General features: G+C 48.3%; 25 non-coding genes across 25 annotated transcripts; 6 read left to right on the forward strand and 19 right to left on the reverse strand.

Annotated features, from left to right (window-relative positions):
- Positions 1-847: 847 nt before the first annotated feature.
- trnad-guc (transfer RNA aspartic acid (anticodon GUC)) lies at positions 848-919 on the reverse strand. The gene has a single exon. It is a non-coding gene; the product is annotated as a tRNA-Asp (tRNA).
- A 1,732-nt stretch (positions 920-2,651) lies between these two features.
- On the reverse strand, positions 2,652-2,723 carry trnad-guc (transfer RNA aspartic acid (anticodon GUC)). The gene has a single exon. It is a non-coding gene; the product is annotated as a tRNA-Asp (tRNA).
- A 1,134-nt stretch (positions 2,724-3,857) lies between these two features.
- On the reverse strand, positions 3,858-3,929 carry trnad-guc (transfer RNA aspartic acid (anticodon GUC)). The gene has a single exon. It is a non-coding gene; the product is annotated as a tRNA-Asp (tRNA).
- Positions 3,930-4,275: 346 nt separating this feature from the next.
- trnag-ucc (transfer RNA glycine (anticodon UCC)) lies at positions 4,276-4,347 on the forward strand. The gene has a single exon. It is a non-coding gene; the product is annotated as a tRNA-Gly (tRNA).
- A 109-nt stretch (positions 4,348-4,456) lies between these two features.
- On the reverse strand, positions 4,457-4,528 carry trnad-guc (transfer RNA aspartic acid (anticodon GUC)). The gene has a single exon. It is a non-coding gene; the product is annotated as a tRNA-Asp (tRNA).
- Positions 4,529-4,872: 344 nt separating this feature from the next.
- trnag-ucc (transfer RNA glycine (anticodon UCC)) lies at positions 4,873-4,944 on the forward strand. The gene has a single exon. It is a non-coding gene; the product is annotated as a tRNA-Gly (tRNA).
- A 536-nt stretch (positions 4,945-5,480) lies between these two features.
- trnag-ucc (transfer RNA glycine (anticodon UCC)) lies at positions 5,481-5,552 on the forward strand. Its single transcript has one exon. It is a non-coding gene; the product is annotated as a tRNA-Gly (tRNA).
- Positions 5,553-6,270: 718 nt separating this feature from the next.
- On the reverse strand, positions 6,271-6,342 carry trnad-guc (transfer RNA aspartic acid (anticodon GUC)). The gene has a single exon. It is a non-coding gene; the product is annotated as a tRNA-Asp (tRNA).
- Positions 6,343-6,868: 526 nt separating this feature from the next.
- On the reverse strand, positions 6,869-6,940 carry trnad-guc (transfer RNA aspartic acid (anticodon GUC)). The gene has a single exon. It is a non-coding gene; the product is annotated as a tRNA-Asp (tRNA).
- Positions 6,941-7,285: 345 nt separating this feature from the next.
- Positions 7,286-7,357, forward strand: trnag-ucc (transfer RNA glycine (anticodon UCC)). Its single transcript has one exon. It is a non-coding gene; the product is annotated as a tRNA-Gly (tRNA).
- A 111-nt stretch (positions 7,358-7,468) lies between these two features.
- trnad-guc (transfer RNA aspartic acid (anticodon GUC)) lies at positions 7,469-7,540 on the reverse strand. Its single transcript has one exon. It is a non-coding gene; the product is annotated as a tRNA-Asp (tRNA).
- Positions 7,541-8,065: 525 nt separating this feature from the next.
- trnad-guc (transfer RNA aspartic acid (anticodon GUC)) lies at positions 8,066-8,137 on the reverse strand. Its single transcript has one exon. It is a non-coding gene; the product is annotated as a tRNA-Asp (tRNA).
- A 1,125-nt stretch (positions 8,138-9,262) lies between these two features.
- Positions 9,263-9,334, reverse strand: trnad-guc (transfer RNA aspartic acid (anticodon GUC)). The gene has a single exon. It is a non-coding gene; the product is annotated as a tRNA-Asp (tRNA).
- Positions 9,335-9,861: 527 nt separating this feature from the next.
- Positions 9,862-9,933, reverse strand: trnad-guc (transfer RNA aspartic acid (anticodon GUC)). The gene has a single exon. It is a non-coding gene; the product is annotated as a tRNA-Asp (tRNA).
- Positions 9,934-10,459: 526 nt separating this feature from the next.
- trnad-guc (transfer RNA aspartic acid (anticodon GUC)) lies at positions 10,460-10,531 on the reverse strand. The gene has a single exon. It is a non-coding gene; the product is annotated as a tRNA-Asp (tRNA).
- An 831-nt stretch (positions 10,532-11,362) lies between these two features.
- On the reverse strand, positions 11,363-11,434 carry trnad-guc (transfer RNA aspartic acid (anticodon GUC)). The gene has a single exon. It is a non-coding gene; the product is annotated as a tRNA-Asp (tRNA).
- Positions 11,435-11,779: 345 nt separating this feature from the next.
- On the forward strand, positions 11,780-11,851 carry trnag-ucc (transfer RNA glycine (anticodon UCC)). The gene has a single exon. It is a non-coding gene; the product is annotated as a tRNA-Gly (tRNA).
- A 109-nt stretch (positions 11,852-11,960) lies between these two features.
- On the reverse strand, positions 11,961-12,032 carry trnad-guc (transfer RNA aspartic acid (anticodon GUC)). Its single transcript has one exon. It is a non-coding gene; the product is annotated as a tRNA-Asp (tRNA).
- A 526-nt stretch (positions 12,033-12,558) lies between these two features.
- Positions 12,559-12,630, reverse strand: trnad-guc (transfer RNA aspartic acid (anticodon GUC)). Its single transcript has one exon. It is a non-coding gene; the product is annotated as a tRNA-Asp (tRNA).
- A 526-nt stretch (positions 12,631-13,156) lies between these two features.
- trnad-guc (transfer RNA aspartic acid (anticodon GUC)) lies at positions 13,157-13,228 on the reverse strand. The gene has a single exon. It is a non-coding gene; the product is annotated as a tRNA-Asp (tRNA).
- An 831-nt stretch (positions 13,229-14,059) lies between these two features.
- Positions 14,060-14,131, reverse strand: trnad-guc (transfer RNA aspartic acid (anticodon GUC)). The gene has a single exon. It is a non-coding gene; the product is annotated as a tRNA-Asp (tRNA).
- A 345-nt stretch (positions 14,132-14,476) lies between these two features.
- Positions 14,477-14,548, forward strand: trnag-ucc (transfer RNA glycine (anticodon UCC)). The gene has a single exon. It is a non-coding gene; the product is annotated as a tRNA-Gly (tRNA).
- A 109-nt stretch (positions 14,549-14,657) lies between these two features.
- trnad-guc (transfer RNA aspartic acid (anticodon GUC)) lies at positions 14,658-14,729 on the reverse strand. Its single transcript has one exon. It is a non-coding gene; the product is annotated as a tRNA-Asp (tRNA).
- Positions 14,730-15,256: 527 nt separating this feature from the next.
- Positions 15,257-15,328, reverse strand: trnad-guc (transfer RNA aspartic acid (anticodon GUC)). Its single transcript has one exon. It is a non-coding gene; the product is annotated as a tRNA-Asp (tRNA).
- Positions 15,329-17,052: 1,724 nt separating this feature from the next.
- On the reverse strand, positions 17,053-17,124 carry trnad-guc (transfer RNA aspartic acid (anticodon GUC)). The gene has a single exon. It is a non-coding gene; the product is annotated as a tRNA-Asp (tRNA).
- Positions 17,125-17,625: the final 501 nt, after the last annotated feature.

Genomic DNA, 17,625 nt, shown 5'->3' on the forward strand with positions numbered 1-17,625 from the left:
AGTCGCTGAAAATGTGTTGGGAGCATTGACCGCCTAAGGTGGCGTTCAGCAAACAAGCAAAATCCCTGCGTTGGTGGTATAGTGGTGAGCATAGCTGCCTTCCAAGCAGTTGACCCGGGTTCGATTCCCGGCCAACGCAATTCTTTTGCTCAAAACTGTCGCCCGGGGCCCCTGGCCAGCTCTTTGTGTCACTTGTAAATGGAGCAATAACTTTTGAATGGGTCTTTGGGCAGCAGTAAAGTACTAGACCTCCCCGTCGGGGAATCGAACCCCGGTCTTCCACGTGACAGGCGGAGATACTGTCCACTATACTAACGAGGAGTTGCGGAAGGAGGCGTCGCACCCGATCAGCGCAACTGCTGCTCGCCGCAAACAGGCTTCCCATTTGCAGGTACGGTCTCATGAGTCATATCGCTTCAAAGAAGCCAACAGAACATCTATTATATAAATAAATATGAAGTGTCTGTATAAATTGTGGAATGTCACTGAATTAGAGAGCTTCTTTTTCAATGAAGAGATTGGTAGGTAGAGTCCATAGGTTAATGCATTTTTTTCAGTTGCGAGTCCAAACAGACAGAGTTTCAGTTCCTCTGCACACAGTCGCTGAAAATGTGTTGGGAGCATTGACCGCCTAAGGTGGCGTTCAGCAAACAAGCAAAATGCCTGCGTTGGTGGTATAGTGGTGAGCATAGCTGCCTTCCAAGCAGTTGACCCGGGTTCGATTCCCGGCCAACGCAATTCTTTTGCTCAAAACTGTCTCCCGGGGCCCCTGGCCAGCTCTTTGTGTCACTTGTAAATGGAGCAATAACTTTTGAATGGGTCTTTGGGCAGCAGTAAAGGACTAGACCTCCCCGTCGGGGAATCGAACCCCGGTCTTCCGCGTGACAGGCGGAGATACTGTCCACTATACTAACGAGGAGTTGCAGAAGGCTGGCGTCGCACCCGATCAGCGCAACTGCTGCTCGCCGCAAACATCCTTCCCATTTGCAGGTACGGCCTCATGAGTCATATCGCTTCAAAGAAGCCAACAGAACATCTATTATATAAATAAATATGAAGTGTCTGTATAAATTGTGGAATGTCACTGAATTAGAGAGCTTGTTTTTCAATGAAGAGATTGGTAGGTAGAGTCCATAGGTTAATGCATTTTTTTCAGTTGCGAGTCCAAACAGACAGAGTTTCAGTTCCTCTGCACACAGTCGCTGAAAATGTTTTGGGAGCATTGACCGCCTAAGGTGGCGTTCAGCAAACAAGCAAAATGCCTGCGTTGGTGGTATAGTGGTGAGCATAGCTGCCTTCCAAGCAGTTGACCCGGGTTCGATTCCCGGCCAATGCAATTCTTTTGCTCAAAACTGTCTCCCGGGGCCCCTGGCCAGCTCTTTGTGTCACTTGTAAATGGAGCAATAACTTTTGAATGGGTCTTTGGGCAGCAGTAAAGAATTAGACCTCCCCGTCGGGGAATCGAACCCCGGTCTTCCGCGTGACAGGCGGAGATACTGTCCACTATACTAACAAGGAGTTGCGGAAGGCTGGCGTCGCACCCGATCAGCGCAACTGCTGCTCGCCGCAAACAGGCTTCCCATTTGCAGGTACGGCCTCATGAGCCATATCGCTTCACAGAAGCAAAGAGAAGCCAACAGAACATGTAAAATATAATTAAATATAAAGTGTCTGTATAAATTGAGGAATGTCACTGAATTAGAGAGCTTGTTTTTCAATGAAGAGATTGGTAGGTCAGGTCCATAGGTTAATGCATTTTTTTCAGTTGCTGGTCCAAACAGACAGAGTTTCAGTTCCTCTGCACAGTCACTGATAATGTGTTGGGAGCATTGACCGCGTAAGGTGGCGTTCAGCAAACAAGCAAAATTCCTGCGTTGGTGGTATAGTGGTGAGCATAGCTGCCTTCCAAGCAGTTGACCCGGGTTCGATTCCCGGCCAACGCAATTCTTTTGCTCAAAACTGTCTCCCGGGGCCCCTGGCCAGCTCTTTGTGTCACTTGTAAATGGAGCAATAACTTTTGAATGGGTCTTTGGGCAGCAGTAAAGGACTAGACCTCCCCGTCGGGGAATCGAACCCCGGTCTTACGCGTGACAGGCGGAGATACTGTCCACTATACTAACGAGGAGTTGCATTAGGCTGGCGTCGCACCCGATCAGCGCAACTGCTGCTCGCCGCAAACATCCTTCCCATTTGCAGGTACGGCCTCATGAGTCATATCGCTTCAAAGAAGCCAACAGAACATCTATTATATAAATAAATATGAAGTGTCTGTATAAATTGTGGAATGTCACTGAATTAGAGAGCTTGTTTTTCAATGAAGAGATTGGTAGGTAGAGTCCATAGGTTAATGCATTTTTTTCAGTTGCGAGTCCAAACAGACAGAGTTTCAGTTCCTCTGCACACAGTCGCTGAAAATGTGTTGGGAGCATTGACCGCCTAAGGTGGCGTTCAGCAAACAAGCAAAATGCCTGCGTTGGTGGTATAGTGGTGAGCATAGCTGCCTTCCAAGCAGTTGACCCAGGTTCGATTCCCGGCCAACGCAATTCTTTTGCTCAAAAATGTCTCCCGGGGCCCTGGCCAACTCTTTGTGTCACTTGTAGCTGGAGCAATAACTTTTGAATGGGTCTTTGGGCAGCAGTAAAGAATTAGACCTCCCCGTCGGGGAATCGAACCCCGGTCTTCCGCGTGACAGGCGGAGATACTGTCCACTATACTAACGAGGAGTTGCGGAAGGCTGGCGTCGCACCCGATCAGCGCAACTGCTGCTCGCCGCAAACAGGCTTCCCATTTGCAGGTACGGCCTCATGAGTCATATCGCTTCACAGAAGCAAAGAGAAGCCAACAGAACATGTAAAATATAATTAAATATAAAGTGTCTGTATAAATTGAGGAATGTCACTGAATTAGAGAGCTTGTTTTTCAATGAAGAGATTGGTAGGTCAGGTCCATAGGTTAATGCATTTTTTTCAGTTGCTGGTCCAAACAGACAGAGTTTCAGTTCCTCTGCACACAGTCACTGATAATGTGTTGGGAGCATTGACCGGGTAAGGTGGCGTTCAGCAAACAAGCAAAATGCCTGCGTTGGTGGTATAGTGGTGAGCATAGCTGCCTTCCAAGCAGTTGACCCGGGTTCGATTCCCGGCCAACGCAATTCTTTTGCTCAAAAATGTCTTCCGGGACCCTGGCCAGCTCTTTGTGTCACTTGTAGCTGGAGCAATAACTTTTGAATGGGTCTTTGGGCAGCAGTAAAGAATTAGACCTCCCCGTCGGGGAATCGAACCCCGGTCTTCCACGTGACAGGCGGAGATACTGTCCACTATACTAACGAGGAGTTGCGGAAGGAGGCGTCGCACCCGATCAGCGCAACTGCTGCTCGCCGCAAACAGGCTTCCCATTTGCAGGTACGGCCTCATGAGTCATAACGCTTCAAAGAAGCCAACAGAACATCTATTATATAAATAAATATGAAGTGTCTGTATAAATTGTGGAATGTCACTGAATTAGAGAGCTTCTTTTTCAATGAAGAGATTGGTAGGTAGAGTCCATAGGTTAATGCATTTTTTTCAGTTGCGAGTCCAAACAGACAGAGTTTCAGTTCCTCTGCACACAGTCGCTGAAAATGTGTTGGGAGCATTGACCGCCTAAGGTGGCGTTCAGCAAACAAGCAAAATGCCTGCGTTGGTGGTATAGTGGTGAGCATAGCTGCCTTCCAAGCAGTTGACCCGGGTTCGATTCCCGGCCAACGCAATTCTTTTGCTCAAAACTGTCTCCCGGGGCCCCTGGCCAGCTCTTTGTGTCACTTGTAAATGGAGCAATAACTTTTGAATGGGTCTTTGGGCAGCAGTAAAGGACTAGACCTCCCCGTCGGGGAATCGAACCCCGGTCTTCCGCGTGACAGGCGGAGATACTGTCCACTATACTAACGAGGAGTTGCAGAAGGCTGGCGTCGCACCCGATCAGCGCAACTGCTGCTCGCCTGCAAACATCCTTCCCATTTGCAGGTACGGCTTCATGAGTCATATCGCTTCAAAGAAGCCAACAGAACATCTATTATATAAATAAATATGAAGTGTCTGTATAAATTGTGGAATGTCACTGAATTAGAGAGCTTGTTTTTCAATGAAGAGATTGGTAGGTAGAGTCCATAGGTTAATGCATTTTTTTCAGTTGCGAGTCCAAACAGACAGAGTTTCAGTTCCTCTGCACACAGTCGCTGAAAATGTGTTGGGAGCATTGACCGCCTAAGGTGGCGTTCAGCAAACATGCAAAATGCCTGCGTTGGTGGTATAGTGGTGAGCATAGCTGCCTTCCAAGCAGTTGACCCGGGTTCGATTCCCGGCCAACGCAATTCTTTTGCTCAAAAATGTCTCCCGGGACCCTGGGCAGCTCTTTGTGTCACTTGTAGCTGGAGCAATAACTTTTGAATGGGTCTTTGGGCAGCAGTAAAGAATTAGACCTCCCCGTCGGGGAATCGAACCCCGGTCTTCCGCGTGACAGGCGGAGATACTGTCCACTATACTAACGAGGAGTTGCGGAAGGAGGCGTCGCACCCGATCAGCGCAACTGCTGCTCGTTGCAAACAGGCTTCCCATTTGCAGGTACGGCCTCATGAGTCATATCGCTTCAAAGAAGCCAACAGAACATCTATTATATAAATAAATATGAAGTGTCTGTATAAATTGTGGAATGTCACTGAATTAGAGAGCTTGTTTTTCAATGAAGAGATTGGTAGGTAGAGTCCATAGGTTAATGCATTTTTTTCAGTTGCGAGTCCAAACAGACAGAGTTTCAGTTCCTCTGCACACAGTCGCTGAAAATGTATTGGGAGCATTGACCGCCTAAGGTGGCGTTCAGCAAACAAGCAAAATGCCTGCGTTGGTGGTATAGTGGTGAGCATAGCTGCCTTCCAAGCAGTTGACCCGGGTTCGATTCCCGGCCAACGCAATTCTTTTGCTCAAAAATGTCTCCCGGGGCCCTGGCCAACTCTTTGTGTCACTTGTAGCTGGAGCAATAACTTTTGAATGGGTCTTTGGGCAGCAGTAAAGAATTAGACCTCCCCTTCGGGGAATCGAACCCCGGTCTTCCGCATGACAGGCGGAGATACTGTCCACTATACTAACCAGGAGTTGCAGAAGGCTGGCGTCGCACCCGATCAGCGCAACTGCTGCTCGCCGCAAACAGGCTTCCCATTTGCAGGTACGGCCTCATGAGTCATATCGCTTCACAGAAGCAAAGAGAAGCCAACAGAACATGTAATATATAATTAAATATAAAGTGTCTGTATAAATTGAGGAATATCACTGAATTAGAGAGCTTGTTTTTCAATGAAGAGATTGGTAGGTAGAGTCCATAGGTTAATGCATTTTTTTCAGTTGCGAGTCCAAACAGAGAGAGTTTCAGTTCCTCTGCACACAGTCGCTGAAAATGTGTTGGGAGCATTGACCGCCTAAGGTGGCGTTCAGCAAACAAGCAAAATGCCTGCGTTGGTGGTATAGTGGTGAGCATAGCTGCCTTCCAAGCAGTTGACCCGGGTTCGATTCCCGGCCAACGCAATTCTTTTGCTCAAAAATGTCTCCCGGGGCCCTGGCCAACTCTTTGTGTCACTTGTAGCTGGAGCAATAACTTTTGAATGGGTCTTTGGGCAGCAGTAAAGAATTAGACCTCCCCTTCGGGGAATCGAACCCCAGTCTTCCGCGTGACAGGCGGAGATACTGTCCACTATACTAACGAGGAGTTGCGGAAGGCTGGCGTCGCACCCGATCAGCGCAACTGCTGCTCGCCGCAAACAGGCTTCCCATTTGCAGGTACGGCCTCATGAGTCATATCGCTTCACAGAAGCAAAGAGAAGCCAACAGAACATGTAAAATATAATTAAATATAAAGTGTCTGTATAAATTGAGGAATGTCACTGAATTAGAGAGCTTGTTTTTCAATGAAGAGATTGGTAGGTAGAGTCCATAGGTTAATGCATTTTTTTCAGTTGCGAGTCCAAACAGACAGAGTTTCAGTTCCTCTGCACACAGTCACTGATAATGTGTTGGGAGCATTGACCGCGTAAGGTGGCGTTGAGCAAACAAGCAAAATGCCTGCGTTGGTGGTATAGTGGTGAGCATAGCTGCCTTCCAAGAAGTTGACCCGGGTTCGATTCCCGACCAACGCAATTCTTTTGCTCAAAACTGTCGCCCGGGGCCCCTGGCCAGCTCTTTGTGTCACTTGTAAATGGAGCAATAACTTTTGAATGGGTCTTTGGGCAGCAGTAAAGGACTAGACCTCCCCGTCGGGGAATCGAACCCCGGTCTTCCGCGTGACAGGCGGAGATACTGTCCACTATACTAACGAGGAGTTGCAGAAGGCTGGCCTCTCACCCGATCAGCGCAACTGCTGCTCGCCGCAAACAGGCTTCCCATTTGCAGGTACGGCCTCATGAGTCATATCGCTTCAAAGAAGCCAACAGAACATCTATTATATAAATAAATATGAAGTGTCTGTATAAATTGTGGAATGTCACTGAATTAGAGAGCTTGTTTTTCAATGAAGAGATTGGTAGGTAGAGTCCATAGGTTAATGCATTTTTTTCAGTTGCGAGTCCAAACAGACAGAGTTTCAGTTCCTCTGCACACAGTCACTGATAATGTGTTGGGAGCATTGGCCGCGTAAGGTGGCGTTCAGCAAACAAGCAAAATGCCTGCGTTGGTGGTATAGTGGTGAGCATAGCTGCCTTCCAAGAAGTTGACCCGGGTTCGATTCCGACCAACGCAATTCTTTTGCTCAAAACTGTCGCCCGGGGCCCCTGGCCAGCTCTTTGTGTCACTTGTAAATGGAGCAATAACTTTTGAATGGGTCTTTGGGCAGCAGTAAAGGACTAGACCTCCCCGTCGGGGAATCGAACCCCGGTCTTCCGCGTGACAGGCGGAGATACTGTCCACTATACTAACGAGGAGTTGCAGAAGGCTGGCGTCGCACCCGATCAGCGCAACTGCTGCTCGCCGCAAGCATCCTTCCCATTTGCAGGTACGGCCTCATGAGTCATATCGCTTCAAAGAAGCCAACAGAACATCTATTATATAAATAAATATGAAGTGTCTGTATAAATTGTGGAATGTCACTGAATTAGAGAGCTTGTTTTTCAATGAAGAGATTGGTAGGTAGAGTCCATAGGTTAATGCATTTTTTTCAGTTGCGAGTCCAAACAGACAGAGTTTCAGTTCCTCTGCACACAGTCACTGAAAATGTGTTGGGAGCATTGACCGCGTAAGGTGGCGTTCAGCAAACAAGCAAAATGCCTGCGTTGGTGGTATAGTGGTGAGCATAGCTGCCTTCCAAGCAGTTGACCCGGGTTCGATTCCCGGCCAACGCAATTCTTTTGCTCAAAAATGTCTCCCGGGACCCTGGCCAGCTCTTTGTGTCACTTGTAGCTGGAGCAATAACTTTTGAATGGGTCTTTGGGCAGCAGCAAAAAGAATTAGACCTCCCCGTCGGGGAATCGAACCCCGGTCTTCCGCGTGACAGGCGGAGATACTGTCCACTATACTAACGAGGAGTTGCGGAAGGAGGCATCGCACCCGATCAGCGCAACTGCTGCTCGCCGCAAACAGGCTTCCCATTTGCAGGTACGGCCTCATGAGCCATATCGCTTCAAAGAAGCCAACAGAACATCTATTATATAAATAAATATGAAGTGTCTGTATAAATTGTGGAATGTCACTGAATTAGAGAGCTTGTTTTTCAATGAAGAGATTGGTAGGTAGAGTCCATAGGTTAATGCATTTTTTTCAGTTGCGAGTCCAAACAGACAGAGTTTCAGTTCCTCTGCACACAGTCGCTGAAAATGTGTTGGGAGCATTGACCGCCTAAGGTGGCGTTCAGAAAAGAAGCAAAATGCCTGCGTTGGTGGTATAGTGGTGAGCATAGCTGCCTTCCAAGCAGTTGACCCGGGTTCGATTCCCTGCCAACGCAATTCTTTTGCTCAAAAATGTCTCCCGGGACCCTGGCCAACTCTTTGTGTCACTTGTAGCTGGAGCAATAACTTTTGAATGGGTCTTTGGGCAGCAGTAAAGAATTAGACCTCCCCGTCGGGGAATCGAACCCCGGTCTTCCGCGTGACAGGCGGAGATACTGTCCACTATACTAACGAGGAGTTGCGGAAGGCTGGCGTCGCACCCGATCAGCGCAACTGCTGCTCGCCGCAAACAGGCTTCCCATTTGCAGGTACGGCCTCATGAGTCATATCGCTTCAAAGAAGCCAACAGAACATCTATTATATAAATAAATATGAAGTGTCTGTATAAATTGTGGAATGTCACTGAATTAGAGAGCTTGTTTTTCAATGAAGAGATTGGTAGGTAGAGTCCATAGGTTAATGCATTTTTTTCAGTTGCGAGTCCAAACAGACAGAGTTTCAGTTCCTCTGCACACAGTCACTGATAATGTGTTGGGAGCATTGACCGCGTAAGGTGGCGTTCAGCAAACAAGCAAAATGCCTGCGTTGGTGGTATAGTGGTGAGCATAGCTGCCTTCCAAGAAGTTGACCCGGGTTCGATTCCCGACCAACGCAATTCTTTTGCTCAAAACTGTCACCCGGGGCCCCTGGCCAGCTCTTTGTGTCACTTGTAAATGGAGCAATAACTTTTGAATGGGTCTTTGGGCAGCAGTAAAGGACTAGACCTCCCCGTCGGGGAATCGAACCCCGGTCTTACGCGTGACAGGCGGAGATACTGTCCACTATACTAACGAGGAGTTGCAGAAGGCTGGCGTCGCACCCGATCAGCGCAACTGCTGCTCGCTGTAAACAGGCTTCCCATTTGCAGGTACGGCCTCATGAGTCATATCGCTTCAAAGAAGCCAACAGAACATCTATTATATAAATAAATATGAAGTGTCTGTATAAATTGTGGAATGTCACTGAATTAGAGAGCTTGTTTTTCAATGAAGAGATTGGTAGGTAGAGTCCATAGGTTAATGCATTTTTTTCAGTTGCGAGTCCAAACAGACAGAGTTTCAGTTCCTCTGCACACAGTCACTGATAATGTGTTGGGAGCATTGGCCGCGTAAGGTGGCGTTCAGCAAACAAGCAAAATGCCTGCGTTGGTGGTATAGTGGTGAGCATAGCTGCCTTCCAAGAAGTTGACCCGGGTTCGATTCCAACCAACGCAATTCTTTTGCTCAAAACTGTCGCCCGGGGCCCCTGGCCAGCTCTTTGTGTCACTTGTAAATGGAGCAATAACTTTTGAATGGGTCTTTGGGCAGCAGTAAAGGACTAGACCTCCCCGTCGGGGAATCGAACCCCGGTCTTCCGCGTGACAGGCGGAGATACTGTCCACTATACTAACGAGGAGTTGCAGAAGGCTGGCGTCGCACCCGATCAGCGCAACTGCTGCTCGCCGCAAACATCCTTCCCATTTGCAGGTACGGCCTCATGAGTCATATCGCTTCAAAGAAGCCAACAGAACATGTAATATATAATTAAATATAAAGTGTCTGTATAAATTGAGGAATGTCACTGAATTAGAGAGCTTGTTTTTCAATGAAGAGATTTGTAGGTCAGGTCCATAGGTTAATGCATTTTTTTCAGTTGCTGGTCCAAACAGACAGAGTTTCAGTTCCTCTGCACACAGTCACTGATAATGTGTTGGGAGCATTGACCGCGTAAGGTGGCGTTCAGCAAACAAGCAAAATGCCTGCGTTGGTGGTATAGTGGTGAGCATAGCTGCCTTCCAAGCAGATGACCCGGGTTCGATTCCCGACCAACGCAATTCTTTTGCTCAAAACTGTCGCCCGGGGCCCCTGGCCAGCTCTTTGTGTCACTTGTAAATGGAGCAATAACTTTTGAATGGGTCTTTGGGCAGAAGTAAAGGACTAGACCTCCCCGTCGGGGAATCGAACCCCGGTCTTCCGCGTGACAGGCGGAGATACTGTCCACTATACTAACGAGGAGTTGCAGAAGGCTGGCGTCGCACCCGATCAGCGCAACTGCTGCTCGCCGCAAACAGGCTTCCCATTTGCAGGTACGGCCTCATGAGTCATATCGCTTCAAAGAAGCCAACAGAACATCTATTATATAAATAAATATGAAGTGTCTGTATAAATTGTGGAATGTCACTGAATTAGAGAGCTTGTTTTTCAATGAAGAGATTGGTAGGTAGAGTCCATAGGTTAATGCATTTTTTTCAGTTGCGAGTCCAAACAGACAGAGTTTCAGTTCCTCTGCACACAGTCACTGATAATGTGTTGGGAGCATTGGCCGCGTAAGGTGGCGTTCAGCAAACAAGCAAAATGCCTGCGTTGGTGGTATAGTGGTGAGCATAGCTGCCTTCCAAGAAGTTGACCCGGGTTCGATTCCGACCAACGCAATTCTTTTGCTCAAAACTGTCGCCCGGGGCCCCTGGCCAGCTCTTTGTGTCACTTGTAAATGGAGCAATAACTTTTGAATGGGTCTTTGGGCAGCAGTAAAGGACTAGACCTCCCCGTCGGGGAATCGAACCCCGGTCTTCCGCGTGACAGGCGGAGATACTGTCCACTATACTAACGAGGAGTTGCAGAAGGCTGGCGTCGCACCCGATCAGCGCAACTGCTGCTCGCCGCAAACATCCTTCCGGCATCCTTGAGCATAGCTGCCTTCCAAGCAGTTGACCCGGGTTCGATTCCCGGCCAACGCAATTCTTTTGCTCAAAAATGTCTCCCGGGACCCTGGCCAGCTCTTTGTGTCACTTGTAGCTGGAGCAATAACTTTTGAATGGGTCTTTGGGCAGCAGTAAAGAATTAGACCTCCCCGTCGGGGAATCGAACCCCGGTCTTCCACGTGACAGGCGGAGATACTGTCCACTATACTAACGAGGAGTTGCGGAAGGAGGCGTCGCACCCGATCAGCGCAACTGCTGCTCGTCGCAAACAGGCTTCCCATTTGCAGGTACGGCCTCATGAGTCATGTCGCTTCAAAGAAGCCAACAGAACATCTATTATATAAATAAATATGAAGTGTCTGTATAAATTGTGGAATGTCACTGAATTAGAGAGCTTGTTTTTCAATGAAGAGATTGGTAGGTAGAGTCTATAGGTTAATGCATTTTTTTCAGTTGCGAGTCCAAACAGACAGAGTTTCAGTTCCTCTGCACACAGTCGCTGATAATGTGTTGGGAGCATTGACCGCCTAAGGTGGCGTTCAGCAAACAAGCAAAATGCCTGCGTTGGTGGTATAGTGGTGAGCATAGCTGCCTTCCAAGCAGTTGACCCGGGTTTGATTCCCGGCCAACACAATTCTTTTGCTCAAAATTGTCGCCCGGGGCCCCTGGCCAGCTCTTTGTGTCACTTGTAAATGGAGCAATAACTTTTGAATGGGTCTTTGGGCAGCAGTAAAGGACTAGACCTCCCCGTCGGGGAATCGAACCCCGGTCTTCCGCGTGACAGGCGGAGATACTGTCCACTATACTAACGAGGAGTTGCAGAAGGCTGGCGTCGCACCCGATCAGCGCAACTGCTGCTCGCCGCAAACATCCTTCCCATTTGCAGGTACGACCTCATGAGTCATATCGCTTCAAAAAAGCCAACAGAACATCTATTATATAAATAAATATGAAGTGTCTGTATAAATTGTGGAATGTCACTGAATTAGAGAGCTTGTTTTTCAATGAAGAGATTGGTAGGTAGAGTCCATAGGTAAATGCATTTTTTTCAGTTGCGAGTCCAAACAGACAGAGTTTCAGTTCCTCTGGACACAGTCGCTGAAAATGTGTTGGGAGCATTGACCGCCTAAGGTGGCGTTCAGCAAACAAGCAAAATGCCTGCGTTGGTGGTATAGTGGTGAGCATAGCTGCCTTCCAAGCAGTTGACCCGGGTTCGATTCCCGGCCAACGCAATTCTTTTGCTCAAAAATGTCTCCCGGGACCCTGGCCAGCTCTTTGTGTCACTTGTAGCTGGAGCAATAACTTTTGAATGGGTCTTTGGGCAGCAGTAAAGAATTAGACCTCCCCGTCGGGGAATCGAACCCCGGTCTTCCGCGTGACAGGCGGAGATACTGTCCACTATACTAACGAGGAGTTGCGGAAGGAGGCGTCGCACCCGATCAGCGCAACTGCTGCTCGTCGCAAACAGGCTTCCCATTTGCAGGTACGGCCTCATGAGTCATATCGCTTCAAAGAAGCCAACAGAACATCTATTATATAAATAAATATGAAGTGTCTGTATAAATTGTGGAATGTCACTGAATTAGAGAGCTTGTTTTTCAATGAAGAGATTTGTAGGTCAGGTCCATAGGTTAATGCATTTTTTTCAGTTGCTGGTCCAAACAGACAGAGTTTCAGTTCCTCTGCACACAGTCACTGATAATGTGTTGGGAGCATTGACCGCGTAAGGTGGCGTTCAGCAAACAAGCAAAATGCCTGCGTTGGTGGTATAGTGGTGAGCATAGCTGCCTTCCAAGCAGATGACCCGGGTTCGATTCCCGACCAACGCAATTCTTTTGCTCAAAACTGTCGCCCGGGGCCCCTGGCCAGCTCTTTGTGTCACTTGTAAATGGAGCAATAACTTTTGAATGGGTCTTTGGGCAGAAGTAAAGGACTAGACCTCCCCGTCGGGGAATCGAACCCCGGTCTTCCGCGTGACAGGCGGAGATACTGTCCACTATACTAACGAGGAGTTGCAGAAGGCTGGCGTCGCACCCGATCAGCGCAACTGCTGCTCGCCGCAAACAGGCTTCCCATTTGCAGGTACGGCCTCATGAGTCATATCGCTTCAAAGAAGCCAACAGAACATCTATTATATAAATAAATATGAAGTGTCTGTATAAATTGTGGAATGTCACTGAATTAGAGAGCTTGTTTTTCAATGAAGAGATTGGTAGGTAGAGTCCATAGGTTAATGCATTTTTTTCAGTTGCGAGTCCAAACAGACAGAGTTTCAGTTCCTCTGCACACAGTCACTGATAATGTGTTGGGAGCATTGGCCGCGTAAGGTGGCGTTCAGCAAACAAGCAAAATGCCTGCGTTGGTGGTATAGTGGTGAGCATAGCTGCCTTCCAAGAAGTTGACCCGGGTTCGATTCCGACCAACGCAATTCTTTTGCTCAAAACTGTCGCCCGGGGCCCCTGGCCAGCTCTTTGTGTCACTTGTAAATGGAGCAATAACTTTTGAATGGGTCTTTGGGCAGCAGTAAAGGACTAGACCTCCCCGTCGGGGAATCGAACCCCGGTCTTCCGCGTGACAGGCGGAGATACTGTCCACTATACTAACGAGGAGTTGCAGAAGGCTGGCGTCGCACCCGATCAGCGCAACTGCTGCTCGCCGCAAACATCCTTCCGGCATCCTTGAGCATAGCTGCCTTCCAAGCAGTTGACCCGGGTTCGATTCCCGGCCAACGCAATTCTTTTGCTCAAAAATGTCTCCCGGGACCCTGGCCAGCTCTTTGTGTCACTTGTAGCTGGAGCAATAACTTTTGAATGGGTCTTTGGGCAGCAGTAAAGAATTAGACCTCCCCGTCGGGGAATCGAACCCCGGTCTTCCACGTGACAGGAGGAGATACTGTCCACTATACTAACGAGGAGTTGCGGAAGGAGGCGTCGCACCCGATCAGCGCAACTGCTGCTCGTCGCAAACAGGCTTCCCATTTGCAGGTACGGCCTCATGAGTCATATCGCTTCAAAGAAGCCAACAGAACATCTATTATATAAATAAATATGAAGTGTCTGTATAAATTGTGGAATGTCACTGAATTAGAGAGCTTGTTTTTCAATGAAGAGATTGGTAGGTAGAGTCCATAGGTTAATGCATTTTTTTCAGTTGCGAGTCCAAACAGACAGAGTTTCAGTTCCTCTGCACACAGTCGCTGATAATGTGTTGGGAGCATTGACCGCCTAAGGTGGCGTTCAGCAAACAAGCAAAATGCCTGCGTTGGTGGTATAGTGGTGAGCATAGCTGCCTTCCAAGCAGTTGACCCGGGTTTGATTCCCGGCCAACACAATTCTTTTGCTCAAAATTGTCGCCCGGGGCCCCTGGCCAGCTCTTTGTGTCACTTGTAAATGGAGCAATAACTTTTGAATGGGTCTTTGGGCAGCAGTAAAGGACTAGACCTCCCCGTCGGGGAATCGAACCCCGGTCTTCCGCGTGACAGGCGGAGATACTGTCCACTATACTAACGAGGAGTTGCAGAAGGCTGGCGTCGCACCCGATCAGCGCAACTGCTGCTCGCCGCAAACATCCTTCCCATTTGCAGGTACGACCTCATGAGTCATATCGCTTCAAAGAAGCCAACAGAACATCTATTATATAAATAAATATGAAGTGTCTGTATAAATTGTGGAATGTCACTGAATTAGAGAGCTTGTTTTTCAATGAAGAGATTGGTAGGTAGAGTCCATAGGTTAATGCATTTTTTTCAGTTGCGAGTCCAAACAGACAGAGTTTCAGTTCCTCTGGACACAGTCGCTGAAAATGTGTTGGGAGCATTGACCGCCTAAGGTGGCGTTCAGCAAACAAGCAAAATGCCTGCGTTGGTGGTATAGTGGTGAGCATAGCTGCCTTCCAAGCAGTTGACCCGGGTTCGATTCCCGGCCAACGCAATTCTTTTGCTCAAAAATGTCTCCCGGGACCCTGGCCAGCTCTTTGTGTCACTTGTAGCTGGAGCAATAACTTTTGAATGGGTCTTTGGGCAGCAGTAAAGAATTAGACCTCCCCGTCGGGGAATCGAACCCCGGTCTTCCGCGTGACAGGCGGAGATACTGTCCACTATACTAACGAGGAGTTGCGGAAGGAGGCGTCGCACCCGATCAGCGCAACTGCTGCTCGTCGCAAACAGGCTTCCCATTTGCAGGTACGGCCTCATGAGTCATATCGCTTCAAAGAAGCCAACAGAACATCTATTATATAAATAAATATGAAGTGTCTGTATAAATTGTGGAATGTCACTGAATTAGAGAGCTTGTTTTTCAATGAAGAGATTGGTAGGTAGAGTCCATAGGTTAATGCATTTTTTTTCAGTTGCGAGTCCAAACAGACAGAGTTTCAGTTCCTCTGCACACAGTCGCTGATAATGTGTTGGGAGCATTGACCGCCTAAGGTGGCGTTCAGCAAACAAGCAAAATGCCTGCGTTGGTGGTATAGTGGTGAGCATAGCTGCCTTCCAAGCAGTTGACCCGGGTTTGATTCCCGGCCAACACAATTCTTTTGCTCAAAACTGTCGCCCGGGGCCCCTGGCCAGCTCTTTGTGTCACTTGTAAATGGAGCAATAACTTTTGAATGGGTCTTTGGGCAGCAGTAAAGGACTAGACCTCCCCGTCGGGGAATCGAACCCCGGTCTTCCGCGTGACAGGCGGAGATACTGTCCACTATACTAACGAGGAGTTGCAGAAGGCTGGCGTCGCACCCGATCAGCGCAACTGCTGCTCGCCGCAAACATCCTTCCCATTTGCAGGTACGGCCTCATGAGTCATATCGCTTCAAAGAAGCCAACAGAACATCTATTATATAAATAAATATGAAGTGTCTGTATAAATTGTGGAATGTCACTGAATTAGAGAGCTTGTTTTTCAATGAAGAGATTGGTAGGTAGAGTCCATAGGTTAATGCATTTTTTTCAGTTGCGAGTCCAAACAGACAGAGTTTCAGTTCCTCTGGACACAGTCGCTGAAAATGTGTTGGGAGCATTGACCGCCTAAGGTGGCGTTCAGCAAACAAGCAAAATGCCTGCGTTGGTGGTATAGTGGTGAGCATAGCTGCCTTCCAAGCAGTTGACCCGGGTTCGATTCCCCGGCCAACGCAATTCTTTTGCTCAAAAATGTCTCCCGGGACCCTGGCCAGCTCTTTGTGTCACTTGTAGCTGGAGCAATAACTTTTGAATGGGTCTTTGGGCAGCAGTAAAGAATTAGACCTCCCCGTCGGGGAATCGAACCCCGGTCTTCCACATGACAGGCGGAGATACTGTCCACTATACTAACGAGGAGTTGCGGAAGGAGGCGTCGCACCCGATCAGCGCAACTGCTGCTCGTCGCAAACAGGCTTCCCATTTGCAGGTACGGCCTCATGAGTCATATCGCTTCAAAGAAGCCAACAGAACATCTATTATATAAATAAATATGAAGTGTCTGTATAAATTGTGGAATGTCACTGAATTAGTGAGCTTGTTTTTCAATGAAGAGATTGGTAGGTAGAGTCCATAGGTTAATGCATTTTTTTCAGTTGCGAGTCCAAACAGACAGAGTTTCAGTTCCTCTGCACACAGTCGCTGATAATGTGTTGGGAGCATTGACCGCCTAAGGTGGCGTTCAGCAAACAAGCAAAATGCCTGCGTTGGTGGTATAGTGGTGAGCATAGCTGCCTTCCAAGCAGTTGACCCGGGTTTGATTCCCGGCCAACACAATTCTTTTGCTCAAAACTGTCGCCCGGGGCCCCTGGCCAGCTCTTTGTGTCACTTGTAGCTGGAGCAATAACTTTTGAATGGGTCTTTGGGCAGCAGTAAAGAATTAGACCTCCCCGTCGGGGAATCGAACCTCGGTCTTCCGCGTGACAGGCGGAGATACTGTCCACTATACTAACGAGGAGTTGCAGAAGGCTGGCGTCGCACCCGATCAGCGCAACTGCTGCTCGCCGCAAACATCCTTCCCAATTGCAGGTACGGCCTCATGAGTCATATCGCTTCAAAGAAGCCAACAGAACATCTATTATATAAATAAATATGAAGTGTCTGTATAAATTGTGGAATGTCACTGAATTAGAGAGCTTCTTTTTCAATGAAGAGATTGGTAGGTAGAGTCCATAGGTTAATGCATTTTTTTCAGTTGCGAGTCCAAACAGACAGAGTTTCAGTTCCTCTGCACACATTCGCTGAAAATGTTTTGGGAGCATTGACCGCCTAAGGTGGCGTTCAGCAAACAAGCAAAATGCCTGCGATGGTGGTATAGTGGTGACCATAGCTGCCTTCCAAGCAGTTGACCCGGGTTCGATTCCTGGCCAACGCAATTCTTTTGCTCAAAACTGTCGCCCGGGGCCCCTGGCCAGCTCTTTGTGTCACTTGTAAATGGAGCAATAACTTTTGAACGGGTCTTTGGGCAGCAGTAAAGAATTAGACCTCCCCGTCGGGGAATCGAACCCCGGTCTTCCGCGTGACAGGCGGAGATACTGTCCACTATACTAACGAGGAGTTGCGGAAGGCTGGCGTCGCACCCGATCAGCGCAACTGCTGCTCGCCGCAAACAGGCTTCCCATTTGCAGGTACGGCCTCATGAGTCATATCGCTTCACAGAAGCAAAGAGAAGCCAACAGAACATGTAATATATAATTAAATATAAAGTGTCTGTATAAATTGAGGAATGTCACTGAATTAGAGAGCTTGTTTTTCAATGAAGAGATTTGTAGGTCAGGTCCATAGGTTAATGCATTTTTTTCAGTTGCTGGTCCAAACAGACAGAGTTTCAGTTCCTCTGCACACAGTCACTGATAATGTGTTGGGAGCATTGACCGCGTAAGGTGGCGTTCAGCAAACAAGCAAAATGCCTGCGATGGTGGTATAGTGGTGACCATAGCTGCCTTCCAAGCAGTTGACCCGGGTTCGATTCCTGGCCAACGCAATTCTTTTGCTCAAAACTGTCGCCCGGGGCCCCTGGCCAGCTCTTTGTGTCACTTGTAAATGGAGCAATAACTT

The sequence above is a fragment of the Pseudorasbora parva genome, chromosome 2 (genome assembly GCF_024679245.1).
Source record: "Pseudorasbora parva isolate DD20220531a chromosome 2, ASM2467924v1, whole genome shotgun sequence".
Classification (NCBI taxonomy): Eukaryota; Metazoa; Chordata; class Actinopteri; order Cypriniformes; family Gobionidae; genus Pseudorasbora; species Pseudorasbora parva.